Below are 14,483 nucleotides of genomic sequence, written 5' to 3' on the forward strand. Positions count from 1 at the left end.
TACCCAACAGAGAATTTCCTTGGTAGTAATACCTCTCAGTTTGAGACAAATCTCCTGGCTGAAACCCCAGATAAATCTTCCGGTAGCTCCTCAGCTCCAATCTGCCCCAAAAACCCCAGTGTTTGCCTTTCTGGACTGCGTCAGCCTCTCTCTGCCCAGCGCTGGCCCTACGTCACCCTAAATGGGTCTGCATCAGCCTCATGAGGCCTTGCGTCAGCCTTCTAGCCTTCTGCATCAGCAACGCTGGCCTCTTTGAAGCACTACGTAGCTCCCCGCTTCCTCTGCGTGGTCCTGCGTGAGCCTTGGCTGCTACTGTGTCACTCTCTCTGGCTCCTGCGCTGCTCTCTTGGCACTATCTCTGCCTCTCCGTCTCTCTGTACTCAATGCCCCTCAGCTGCAATTTTGATCACTGATTCTATCTCTCTTAGCAAACCCCGCTCTAGAGAATAGAATGACTGATCAATCTGGTGTACTCTCCAAGTGACCCTCAAGCCTCCTTTTATACTTTTCTCATTGACATATCAATGGCCGAGATTAAGTCCCTAATCGACGACTAAGATTAGATTTGGCTTGATCCATGTCTTTTGGACCATTCTAACACAGTTTCATATTAATTCACATTAATATTTTAATTTCCCTAAGTTTAGACTTAAGGACTCCATTAAAAATATTAATTATTTTAATATCTCCTGAACTGTTTAGAATCTACCCAAAGCCTTTCTGGGTATTGGAGATCTCATGTGCCCTAACCTTTCCACCAAATTTCATGGATAGCACACATCCGATGCTACCCCAAATCAACACTCCCTCTTAGCGAGGAGTGTGCTCTAGCAATACTCCTCAATGAGTATTACTTTGATCATCTGGCATCGGTTCCTGTGCTGATGCTAGGCCTGCTGCCCACCATACTTTGCACTATTGTATCCTGTACTGCTGCCCATGGTTCTGCCACTGCCACTGCCACTGCTGCATCTGTATGACAACTCTCTCTGCATCCGTGCTGCTGCTGGTCCTTTCTCCCAACACTGCATCCGCACTGCAACTCCTCTCATCATGCTGCATTGTGCTGCCCACTGCTACACTGCAACTCAGTTACTGAGAAGTAAGTAATTGATCTCCCAACTTTGACCTCTTTGTTGGGCTAGAGACCCTCCTGATGCTGAAGCTCCCTCTGCCGCTGACAAGTGCTCCCTCTCTGACCTTTGTGCTGCTGCAACAACTCCCTGCATCTCGCATTGTTGCACCCCTCTCTGTGCCATCCCGCACTGGTGCAACACTCCCACGCCTCTTGCACTGTTGCAGCCTACTAGCCTTGTGCTGTCTCGGGACGTCTGCACTGTAGCTCTCTCTGCTGCTTCATCCGCATCCGTCTCTACCCACATAAGCCAATCCTGTTACTCCTCTTTGGGGCTCTCATAGCAAGGTCTAAGCCAAGAGGTTGGGTACCTCGAGGATCCTGCCCCTCATCGCCTGTAGTCCGCTTGACTACAGCTCGATGTCTCTCCATTTCCACTCAAGTGGTGTGTGTGCACTCATGGCACAATCATCGTCTGTCAACACTTCCTTCTCTGCCCTTGCTAGTGCTGTCTTAGTCTCAGAAAACTCTCCCTTACTCTTCTTCCTTGGACACTGGGTCGCATAATGACCCAGCTCCCCATAGTGGAAGCACTTGATCTTGGAGAGATCCTTCTTCTTTCGCTTTTCTTGCTTTCCCTCAGATGCTAGGGCCACATCTTGCTCCTCCTGCTTGACTTTGATCCCCTTACTGCTGCTTCCCGCCATTGACTGCTGTCTAATCTCTTCTTTGCGAAGAGCTACCCACATCTCATCCCAAGGTGGAAGTGTCCCTCTGCCCAGTATACTCTGGACAAATGCCTCCCAGTCTTCTAAGACAACATTCAGGGCTATCCTCACCATCAATTCCTGATCCGACGTGGCTTCTATAACAGTGAACTGATCTTGGATCTCATTCAGTCCTTTGAGGAAGGTGTCGATCAGTTCTCCCTTCTTCACCTGATACGACCTTAGCTGATTTTCTAGTAACATTCTTCTCTGCACAGAAGTATGCTGGTACAATTTCTTAAGGGCCTCCCACATCTCATATGTCGTTTCCTTCTTGGCAATGTGTGGTACTACATGGTCCTTGCCCGCGTCAAGGATGATGCTCTTGGCCCTTGCCATTGCCTCCTCGTACTTGTCATTATCATTTGGGTCGACTGGGATAGCTATTGTCTTCAAGGCGTAGTTCTTGACACGATTTCTGTCAAGTACGGATAAGATTCTGGCCTTCCAGACTGCAAAGTTTGATGCTCCGTCTAGCCTGTCCTGGTCTCTTCCTCTCTGTAGTGCCATGATGCTCTTCTACTTCCTTCCTAGATGTTTTCGATCTTACTCCCTCTGAGTCTCGATTTCCCTCCTAGAAATCCTTCTGTCGATGTCGAGATGCCCCCTACTCTAATCGTCTGTCCAACCGCACCACTGATCCGGGTTTCTCGGCTAGAAACCCTCGGTAGCAACTCCCTCCTCTTGACCTTGCCCTGTCAGGTACTGTTCTGACTACAATATCTCACCAGCTCCACTCTGCAACGTTCCCACAGCCTTCTAAGCCCCAACAAATTGAAGGTGAGAGCTCCTAGGCTCTGCGCAATCCCGACACTAGCAACCCAGCCTCCTCAGCCAACTGCGTCAGCCCCCCTAGCTTCTGTGTGGCTCTGCGTGAGGCTCCCTTTGCCTCCCTTAGCCTCTGCGCTGCCTCTTCCTGACTCAGCCTTGATGACACATGCATTGCGTCACCCTTCCCTTGTTGCTGCTCTGGTAGAAACAACTTCTGTCACTTGGGACAACTGTTTTCTGCTGCTATTGCTCCGCTCGACTGATGTCCTCAGTTCTCTTGTGATTTGCAACTACGATCTGATACCATGTTGATGATTCTAAGTCTACCAGTTAGAAACCCTCCATGCACTTTATCTCATTTATTCCTACCTACGTGTTCCGTTACTTAACAAGTTATTTACAATGTAATTACTGAAAATAAACACTATTGCATGCTCAACATATTACATATCAACAACTGAAGGAAACAAAAACAATCACACCAAATGACATCGTTATTTTTGGACCAATGTCCTCAGAAAAACCCAATGTGGGAAAACCAGTGCAACTATCTGAGGGTTTTCTTATTAAGCAATTTCAGAGTACAATCTGGGTGCCAAATCCGGCTTACCCAATAAAGAATTTCCTTGGCAGTAATACCTCTTAGTTTGAGACAAATGTCTCGGCTGAAACCCCAGATAAACCTTCCAGCAGCTCCTCAGCTCTAATCTGCCCCAGAAACGCAAATGTCTGCCTTTCTGGACTGCATCAGCATCTCTCTGCCTAGCACTGGCCCTGCGTCACCCTGAATGGGTTTACGTCTGCCTCAGGAGGCCCTGTGTTAGTTTTCTAGCCCTCTGCATCAGCAACGCTGAACTCTTTGAAGCACTGCGCAGCTCCCGGCTGCCTCTGCGTGGCCCTGCATGAGCCTTCGCTGCTACTGCATCACTCTCTTTGGCTCCTGCGTTGCTCTCCCGACACTATCTCTACCTCTCTGTCTCTCTGTACTCAATGCCCCTCAGTTGCAATTCCGATCACTGATTCTATCTCTCTTAGCAAACCTCGCTCTAGAGAAAAAAATGACTGATCACTCTGGTGTACTCTCCAAGTGACCCTCAAGCCTCCTCTTATACTTTCCTCATTAACATATCAATGGCGGAGATTAAGTCCCTAATCGACGGCTAAGATTAGATTTGGCTTGATCCATGTCTTTTGGACCATTCTAACACAGTTTCATATTAATTCACATTAATATTTTAATTTCCCTAAGTTTAGACTTAGAGACTCCATTAAAAATATTAATTATTTTAATATCTCCTGAACTGTTTAGAATCTACCCAAATCCTTTCTAGGTATTGGAGATCTCATGTGCCCTAACCTCTCCACTAAATTTCGTGGATAGAGCACATTCGATGCTACCCCAAATCAACACATCCCTGACATCTGTCTAGAACGTCTTAGGGACTACTAGCAAGTCCCCAAGTCCCCAATGGAGTCCCCAACAATTTGGGGACATTTTCTAAGGGTCCAAAAGTCCTCGAAATGCAGGGATGCATGGTACATGAGTATTTTTGGGGGGGACGGGTCCTTGTGCAACATAGGTTATCATCTGCAGACAAACACCTAGACATAAATCGTCAACAAGTGGGTGGAAGGATACTTGAGGAACTGTGGACAGTTAGCAAGAAACTTGGATTAGGTGGTTGCACTTGGGTGAGTATTGTTATAACACCACCTACCATATGTCTATCAGGATGACTCCTTTCAGAGCATTGTATGGGTATGATGCTCCCACATTCATTGAGGTGGCACTAGCATATAGTATGGCACCAATGGACAGTGATTGGTTGCAGGAGAGTCAGGATATACTTAAAATCCTTAAGGAGAACCTTTAGGTAGCCCAAAATCAACAGAAGATGTATGCAGATCACCATTGGGTGTTGCGCAGCTTCCAGGAGGAGGATCTTGTTTTATTAAGACTCCAGCCATATAGGAAATCATCCTTGAAGAAGAGTGGCTCTGAGAAATTAAAGCCACGATTCTATGGACCTTACAAGGTGATAAAGAAGATTGGGGAGGTTGCTTATGATTTGGAATCACTGAAAGAAAACAAGATTCACAATGTTTTCCATGTATGTTGCCTTAAAAAGGTGCTTGGACAACAAGTCAAGACCACAACAAAGAGAGCTTCCATCACTGGACGAGGAAGGGCAATTGGTCCTTATTCCAGAGGAGATCATGGACATCAGGGAGAAGAAGTTGAGGAGTAGTCATCTGAGAGTATTTAATTCAATGGAAGCGGTTTCCAATAGAAAATGCTACATGAGAAGGTGAACAAGTGTTGTAGTTGCTTGAGGACAATCAAATTCGGGAAGGGAGGACTGTGACATCCCTTTCCAATCCATAAAAGCATGAAAGGGGTTGGAGTCATAGCCTATCTGGATGCCATGGGCAATTGAAAGAAAATAAGGGGGTCGCCATAATAAAATAAATAATAATTAAATAATTAAATAAAGGTAGTAAAAGTCACCTTATGAAAAATAAAGTGACCCATGGTTATTGCTTACCACCTATGGTTTTCGAAGCAGGGAAATGTTATTCAAAGGAGGAGATATGTGAAGAAATTATTTATGGATTTACAAGAGCTCATGTAGCTTACCTAGTGAGGGAGAAACCCTCGGTATTTCCTAGTTTCAGTGTTGAGATATACACCCTAGTTGGTGGCGGTTGGTCTCAGTGGTTGTAAATCCAACCTAGCCAATTATTTGTGATCTTGGAGGATACCGAATTGATCCATTAGGGGTTGATTTGTCTGCCCAAGGAGTGGGTCAAAAATTGAATTGTGCTAAGGAGATTGATTTTGCTGGAAGGAGGTTGAGTTGTGCATCTCGCTGAAGATAAATTATTGTATTCCAGAGGGTCGATATTCTGTTCATAGAAGAAGGTCAAATTTTTGCATTTCGGAGGTCGCATTTGGTTGTAATAGCAGGGAACCAAATTGTTATCCTCTTTACAAATCGAGTGATCTATTTGTTGAGGAATGAAATTACTGGGGGTTGAGTTATCATCTCGAATGGGCAGATTTGTATTCTAATTGGAGGGGCCAATTTGGGGCTGAAAGAAGTTTAGTTAGGAGAGCTGAATTACTCTTCCTCATATGGCAGAATTGTTCATCACAATAGGGACGAGTTGCCACAAATATCAGGGGTCAAATTATCTTGCAAAGGTGGTCCTCTTTGAATCCTTTTTGGGTCGTGTTATTCACGATATTGCACACCTAGGATGTGGGAAAAATTCTCAACCCCACAAGGTGTGTTCTTTGTGGCAATGCTCAAAGAAGGAGTTGCCACCTATTCCCAACTCTCTCTATTTAGACTCTCTCTCCTAGCTAAGTCAAGGGGGGGTATTCCCTTAGGCCCACTTTAGAGAGCTCACACAGCAAAAACACACCGACAACCTTGAGCAGTACATTTCGGAGTTTTTGATGGTATTTGTGATGGTGTTGGATCTTTCAAAAGCCAGGAAGGTTTACACTTTCGTTGAGGGGTTGCTTGAACCTTTACGCGGGTTAATGAGATCTCACAGACCAGTCACACTATTGGAGGCTGTGACTTGCACACATGATTTGTAGGACGCAATCCCGAAGACCAGAGCACCAATCCCACCATGAGCTCCTTTCCCTCCTAGGGGATGTGACACCAGGGCTCCACCACAGAGAACTAACTAGGGGCGTGGGTAGTTGGATGAGGAGACCAGGAGAGACCTTAGACAGAAGAAGTTATGCTTCACCTATCAGGAACCTTGGGAACCAGGTCACAAATGCACAGTGGGCAAGGCCCATTACATTGAGGTCTTCTCTAATAGTGACCAGGAGGATGATGTGGGGTTGGAGATAGATGGGGGTGATGATGAGACACATGTTGGAATTTCTAAGTCTGACACGTTAGAAACCCTTCATGTACTTTATTGATTTATTCCTACCTACTTGTTCTGTTAATTAACAAGTTATTTACCATGTAAATACTGGAAATAAATACAAGTGCATGCTCAACACATTACAGATCATCAATTGAAGGAAATAGAAACAAGCACACAAGTCACACTGTTGTTTTTGGACTAATGTCCCTGGAAAAACCCAATGCGGGAAAACTGGTGCAACTATTTGAGGGTTTGATTTATTAAGCAGTTTCAGAATACAATCTGGGTGCCAAATCCGGCTCACCCAACAGAGAAAGCTCTCGGCAGTAGTACCTCTCTACTCGGAAGCAGATATTCCGGCTGAAACTCCGAATAAACACTCCGACAGCTCCACAGCTCCAATCTGCCCCACGAAACCCCAACGTTAGCCTCTATGGACTGTGTCAGCCTCTCTTTGGCTCAGCGTTAGCTCAGTGTCACTCTAGCTTGGCCCGCGTCGGCTTCTGGATGCATTGCATTAGTCCTCTAGCCCTCTGCGTCACCCACGCTGGCCCTCTAAGGCACTGCGCAACTCTTGGCTGCCTCTGCATGAGCCCTAGCTGGCTTTGTGTGAACCATTGGCTACTTCTGCGTCCCTCTCTTCGGCTACTGCGCTAATCCTCTCGCTGCTATCTCTACCTCTCTGCTTCTGTATTCACTGCCCCTCAGCGGCAACTCTGATCACTCTCTCAATTTTGGGCTCTAACTTACGAGAAGTGGGACTGCCCCACAAAACCCCAGCATCAGCATCTCTCTGGTCCAGTGTTAGCCCAGCGTCACTTTGGCTTAGCTTGTGTCGGCTTCTGGAGGCACTGTGTCAGTCCTCTGGCCCTCTGCGTCACCCACGTTGGCCCTCTGAGGCACTACGCAGCTCCTGGCTACCTCTGCATGAGCCCTGGCTGGCTCTGTGTGAACCCTTGGCTACTCCTGCGTCCCTCTCTCCGGCTACTGTGCTAATCTTCTCGCTGCTATCTCTGCCTCTCTGCTTCTGTATTCACTGCCCCTCAGCGGAAACTCTGATCACTCTCAATTTTGGGCTCTAACTTACAAGAAGTGGGTTGGAGGGCCCCACATCCAATTTTTAATTGATGGAGGCACTCACACTATGGAGAAAGGCAAAAATCAAACTCTTTGTGGAAAGTGGGGGCCACCAAGAAGGAAATACGTTCCACTTAGGAAATTCGAGCTACTTGGGAGGAAGGGAGTTCAATGATGAGACCCACGTGAGGAGGAGGCGGCCAAGGTAAGGGGCTCACTTCAATTTGGGGCTTTTTAACAAATTGACAATTTCTTGCACTTAGCATGCTTGAGCTGCTTAGCCAAGTCTGCATTTGAGATACTCGAGCGAGATTCTCACCACTTGCTTCGGTGTACTATGAGTGCCAACCCAAGGAGGGTAATTGATTGTCCCTTGTGAGCATTTTCAGCATCAGTTTAGGCTTTTCATGGGAATTTCGTGGCAACTTCCAGGACGCAGTGGGGATGTACGACTTGCTAGTTGGGCCAGCAAAGTTCAGGAGTTTGTGGGGGGTTATTGGGAAGGATTTGCAGTTTAGGCATTTCGTGCGAATTTCGTGGCAACTTCCAGGACGCAGTGGGGAGGTACAACTTGCTAGTTGGGCCAGCAAAGTTCAGGAGTTTGTGGGAGGTTATTGGGAAGGATTTGCAGCACTATTTGCTTGAGATTTTGGGGAGGAACAACGTAAACCTTGGAGGGAGACATTGCTGTAGCATTCTGGCATCCTGGTGACTGCATGGGACTTCGCAGAGGGCAAATTCTGGGCTCACGTGGGAGTTGGAGAGTGAGCTTGAGGAGCTGGGTTGAGCAGAGGATTTGAGGAGGTCATCTGGAGAGGAAAAGACCAACATTTTGGGAGTGATTGGTGGGCTGTACAATGAAGTTCCAGGCAGGCCGTATTTTCTAACGAGTGAGGAAGGCGTGGTATTTGGGGGTCATTTTCAGAGGTCAGAAGTAGACCAAACCCTTTCTGGGTTTTGGTGGGTTTGTTGAGAGCAACCCGGGCCTAATTTTGCAGAATTTTCTGAGCACCGCAGGAGGGTATTTCAACAGTTTCTTTCCAGCAGACAAAGCCATTGTCCACAGGCAGCGCAGGGCATATTTGGGGCATCACATTCCCTCATCTGGGTATTACATTTTCTGACCTGGGACTTGTTTAGCTTGCCATTGTGGCAAGCCCAGATATTAAATAAAATGGCTCAGCCGAATGGTGTTTTTGGAGATTTTCTGGGTGTCCACTTTTATTTCTGAATTTTGTGTGTTTATATCATTTTTTGGCTTTGTTTATCACTGTATTTCCTAAGTAGGAATATTACATCAAATCACTAAACATATCAAGTCTCTAATAGGTATATAGGTCAGGTCTTGTATGTCGCATTAGCATGTCAATATGTCAAATCATAATCATAATAGTTGTATTGACATAGTCAATCACATGTCATAAGCAGCCTATTCAAATCACTGCTAAGTCATGTCAATGTTAAAGTCATGGTGTCAACTCACAGTTTTATCACTATTACTATATGTCATAGATAGAAAACAAAGTTATTGCTAAGAGTCCCTAAGGTCACTGTTAATTCTTTTACTGCATGTCAAGTCAAATCACTGTCTTATTCAAAGTGTCATATCAAAGTTAAATCTATGAATTGATAAGTCAAGTCACTGTTTTGTGTGATATTGTTAATCTCATGGTCACTTAACAACAAGTGTCACCTGTTGTGTGGTTAATCACTGCTACTGTTATACCAGGTCATTTGAACCATGCTCTCAATTAAAATTTGTTGACATGTCAAGTCATATCACCACAGTCAATACACATACATAGTTAATGCACAATAGTTCATGTGAAATGCTTTATATTACTGCAAGACTGCAAGATTATATAAGGTAAGTATTATGATATGGAGTTGTCTACAGAGGCAGAGGAATTGTCCGGATGGCCAAAAGTGGCCGGAATCTGGGCAAAAAAAAATAAAAAAACCTTGTAGAGGCAGTGTTTGAATCATGTTTTCGATGGTGGAAATGGATTCAGCACCATCAAAAACCTCTAGGGCACCTAAAATCTTGAAGTTTAACAACTGTAACTTGGATTTACAAAATCCTCTGCCGGATTTTCTCAAAATATGGCCAGAATTTCCATGACTTTCAGGGCAAAAAAGCAGTCCAGTTAGACTATGACTTATGATATTATAATCATTTGCCACTTTGTTACTAAGTCTTTATCTCACAGTCAAGTTATATGCTCAAATCTAAATGTCAAGTCTCTTATGTAGGTCTGTCATATGTCTAGGCTGCTGATAGATAGGATCACTATAGTATGCAAGATTACAAAGGATAATATATGCTATTGTCAAGTTTTATTTATGCCAAGTATATATAGATTTAAATCACAACAAAAGTCAAGGATTGGCTTAGTGCATTTATTCATTGAAAATACTCTCTGATATGCAATGAGATTACGGTGAGAATTGCTGTCATATATTGACAACCATAGGTGGTCACTGTTTCACTAGGACAATCACAGGGATATTCTCACATTAAACTTCACAAGAACTCATTTGTGACTGAAGATATAGAAAACAAGGATTGCTGTCTCACTGTCACATATAGTTGTCATGAGGTTACAGCTGTGTGTAGGATCTCTGTCTTTTAGGTTACTGTCACTTGTCAAGTTAAGTCAACAAAAGTCAATTTATCATTAATGCTGCCAAGTCAATTCATACCAAAGGTCACTCCAAATCAGTTTATGCCACTGTTTTGCAAACCGTGATGCCCAAGAGCAATGCCACAAACACCTTGAACTATATCTCTGTTTAGGTCTGTATCATAAGGGTGTTTTGCTGTTCCGTCATACTAAGAAAGTTGCTAAAAGAAAATCCTGCAAATAAGAATACTCAAGTGAATCCCTGATTCCAAAAATCCAAAACAAATGAGCCCTGAACCATACAAGGCCCCACCAAAAAGACCACTAAATTTTGTGCTCTAGATCAGGGCCGCAGGTTGCAATGAGACCTACTCCTGTACTCAACGAAGTACCTAAGGGAATCCCTAATGAACTCACAAAATACAATTTTTTTTTTAATGCAAGAATGTTGATCTAGATCACCCTTTGCTGGTCTGCAATTTCTAGAACTTAGACTTCAGAATTTGAGTGGATGGTTATGTCATAGTTGTGTCATTGAGAGATGTCCTCCACCAGCAATAAAACCTTATCCATACAAATCCAAAAACAAAAGAATATACAATAAAATGCAGTGAAATTCTGACCTGAAATTTTCTACAGGACTGGAGTTGATTATCAAAAATTTATCTGTTTTGGGGATCTACCACTCTTCAAACCTTCACTGTTCCTTAGCAAAGTGACCTGCAATAAAAACCGAACCTCCAAGAGGCCATCAAAAACATGACAAACAGACCCAACCCTCTCGCTGTCCTTGTAACTCAGAAAGGTAGTACCCTTTATTTGCCTTAGAAGAGCACAGATTGGCCGGAGATTTCAGAAGTGGATATGAGTTATGTTTGTTATATTTTGGAAGACATTCGGGTCTCTTTTTATATCCTTTTGGTTAGGCTTACTTAGGGGCTTTTAAGGTTAGACGATGTAATAGTTTTAGGGGTTTTGTTTGTTAATAAAATATTATCATATTCAATAAAATAGTTAATTAATTTCCTTTATACTAAGTAAAGGCCTCACACCCTTTGTACTATGTAGTGAAGAAATAGTTCTTTATATCTGTCCTATGGTTGTGTGATACCTTTTCTTAAGGTAAGTCTTCCACAAAAGATGACAAGGAGCCCTCATACTAACTTTTGGATGCCGACAACCAATGAAGATATGCCATGTCACACCCCTTGGGGTTTTAGCCTAGAAAGTGGGGTCTCTGACTTCAACTTCTGTTATCTCTCAAACCAGGAGGAACAAAGTGGCGTACCACATACCACCGGAAATATCTCGACGAGGAGAATCCAATGACATGGATCTCCAAGTCAAACTCAATATTTTGAGTCTTGACCCTTCAAAAACCCTCTACAAAGTCGGGCTACATCCTCAGTCTAGGGAACCCGAACCCTAGGACTTGGGTTTTTAACCATCCAACTGTGTAGCTGCCAACTTGATGTAATCTGACAATTACTAGGAAGTGTTCATTAACAAATTGACTTCAATGACTGGTGTTTTAGTCGAAGTCAAACCCAATCAAACCCCAGGGTTGACATAAATGACAACACCATCCAACATGAGTTTCACCAAGAACCAATCAAGGAAAAAATACAAAATTGCATATAGAAATTAAGTGCTCACTTTAAAACAAATCAACTTTTAAAACCTGTAGTTGAGATTTTGAGTCCTTGTGGCACAAATTTCGATGAAATTCCATCATTTGAGCACGAATGTCAAGAAACGAAGACTGAATCTTGACATGTAGGCAACAATTTTGAGAAATAGAGGTTAATCACTGGCAGTGGCACAAATTTCAATGAAATTCAATCATTTGAGCATGAATGTCAAGAAATAAAGACTGAATCTTGACATGTAGGCAACAATTTTGAGAAATAGAGATTAATCACTGGCAATTGGGCTCTACTTACGAGAAATTGAAGGTGATTGCTCGCATTTGGGCACAAGTTTCGAAAGATTGAACTTGCTCTGAGGTAATTGGGCACAAATTTTCGAAAAATTGAAGGCAATTATGCACAATTTTGAAAAATTGAGGTCAATTGTGCACACATATTGAAAAATTGAGCAATTTACATGCTCAATTGGAGTTGTATGGATTCTTTATGCTCAATTTGCTGCTGTAAACTTGTGTGATGGCTGTACAAGTGTAACTTGTTTCTAGTTTCACACTTGGAAAGCCATACAAGTGCAAATTGCTGACAATTTGACATGTGGGAGTTTGTACATGAGAATTATGTGCTGATTTGGCACATGAGGAGGCCGTATAATTCAAATTGGATACTGATTTGACACATGGGAGGCCGTATTCTTGGTTTGTCACATGGGGGGTTGTACAGTGCAAATTAAATGCTGATTTAGCATGTAGGAGGCTGCACACAATGAATTTGACAAGCAACAATCAAAATTTGGCTAGGAAAAGTCATATGGTCACCAATGGCTGAATTGGATGTTGTAGGAGCACAATTGATTGCAATTTTGCTGACCTAGGCTGTAATTTTGCTAGCTGAAGCAAATAATGGACTTATATAGGCACCTTTATGGCAAATTCATCATAAATCTAGCGTGATTATAATGTATACGAAGCATATACAATAAAATTTGAACAAATTGCATTCAAATATACCTCAACAATAGCCAAATTGATCGTTGAGAACTTGAACCTGGTTTTGATGAAGTGGAAAGGAACGGAACCCAACTCCAAAGTTGGATCAAAAAGGTTTTGATACCAATGATGAGGGTAAACCCACTCAAACAGAGTTCTACACTTAAAAGAAGTGTGGAAATGCTAATCTCTGACTAATTTTTATTGAACAATGAAGTAGTTTATATAGATTTTACAAAATGAAACTACCTCAATAGAGGAGAGAAAGACTTCCCAGATCCAACAAAACAGGATCTATGAACTAAAACAAAGAATAAGTTGAGGAAAGATCTCAACCATCTCCATCAAGAGGTCACAGATACTAGGAAACTAGCCTATGAAAATATCAACTATTTTCTGATATTAGGAAATGACAATGCTATATACCTCTCATACCATATTTGTTTCCTACTACAATATTAATGAAAAATACAAAGTATATAATGCTCAAAATATAAACTAGGCAATGTATTCCTTATCAAATGCAGTTAATGGACATGTGATATTACTCTCGAGACTTTTATTGTTTGCCTTAGATTTTTGTACTCTAGTTTCTTTTAGTATTGGCTAGATCTAGGGATATTTAGTCAAGCAATATGTTAGCTTAGTTTTGAACTTGTTTATTTCCAGGATTATTTCTCGACATTTTTTCTAGTTTTAATATTCATTCATCCATCCATTCATCAAAATCAATAGAAGTATATGTTTTTCATTTTTTATTTTCTTTTATTTTCTTTTCTGATGCATAGTGTAAATTGAATTTATTATTTTTGTTTTAATCTTGTAATTTCCAACTATTAGTTTACTTGTAATTTCAATTTTCAGATTGGCCTCGAGTCTAAATGTTTCATTTCCAATTCTAAAATAGACTCATTTACCTCATATTTGCATTCTGTAAATTTACTTTTAATTTCTGCTTTAATTTCTTTGCATTTCTACAATTAATTTACTATTGAATTTTATTTTCAGATCGCATTTGAACATGCTAGCCTACATTGACATCTAATAAATGAGATTTTTACCAAGTCTAAACGTATTCAATTACACTCACCCGACTTACGAGTGGATTGTAAACTTGAACCTCACCTGGATCCAACACACAAAACAGATTTCAAGCTAAATTTGACTAAAGTCCTTGAACATTTCATTCACACTTTTAAAGTTCGACTATAGGTTTACCTTAGCAAAGCATCTTTTGTGCTAAAGAGGAGCTAGCTTAAATTAAGAGGAAGGGATGTTGTGGTGATAGTGGGCAGCATTCCTAAAGTTAAACATGAGCTTGCACCTTTGTGGTTGGGACCTTTTCGCTTTAGGTGTTAATTTTTGTAACACGTTGTACTTATGTATATTTTGTCAATGATGAAATATGATTTTTTTTTATTTTAATTCGTTCTAGTTTGATGTGGCATGCCATATTTATAAGTCAAGATATCATGAAAAAATATAAAAGAAACAAAACAAATTTGTCCAAACATAGTTCCTCCTCTCTTATTTTTTTCAAATTGGTTTAATAGTATGACGACTCTTTGATATGTTTTATATAAACCTGAATTTTGTAAGGAAAATTGATACATTTAGATCAAGTCCAGTTGACAAAT

The 14,483-nt window shown here is 42.0% G+C and overlaps 1 protein-coding gene across 4 annotated transcripts in view; it reads left to right on the forward strand.

The window, feature by feature from the left end:
- LOC149229251 (uncharacterized) overlaps positions 1-14,483 on the forward strand; it is a 311,772-nt gene that overhangs the window by 68,412 nt on the left and 228,877 nt on the right. Inside the window, exon 1 of one of the 4 annotated variants that reach the window (XM_089378542.1) lies at positions 7,797-8,695. The exons of the other annotated variants lie outside the window; for them this stretch is intronic. The gene's annotated coding sequence lies outside the window, so the exon portion shown is untranslated. Of the gene's footprint in view, positions 1-7,796; positions 8,696-14,483 lie in introns of those variants that run through there. 4 annotated transcript variants of the gene reach the window in all.

The sequence above is a fragment of the Pinus tabuliformis genome, chromosome J (genome assembly GCF_031772625.1).
Source record: "Pinus tabuliformis cultivar Carrire ecotype Pingquan chromosome J, CPIR1, whole genome shotgun sequence".
Lineage (NCBI taxonomy): Eukaryota > Viridiplantae > Streptophyta > Pinopsida > Pinales > Pinaceae > Pinus > Pinus tabuliformis.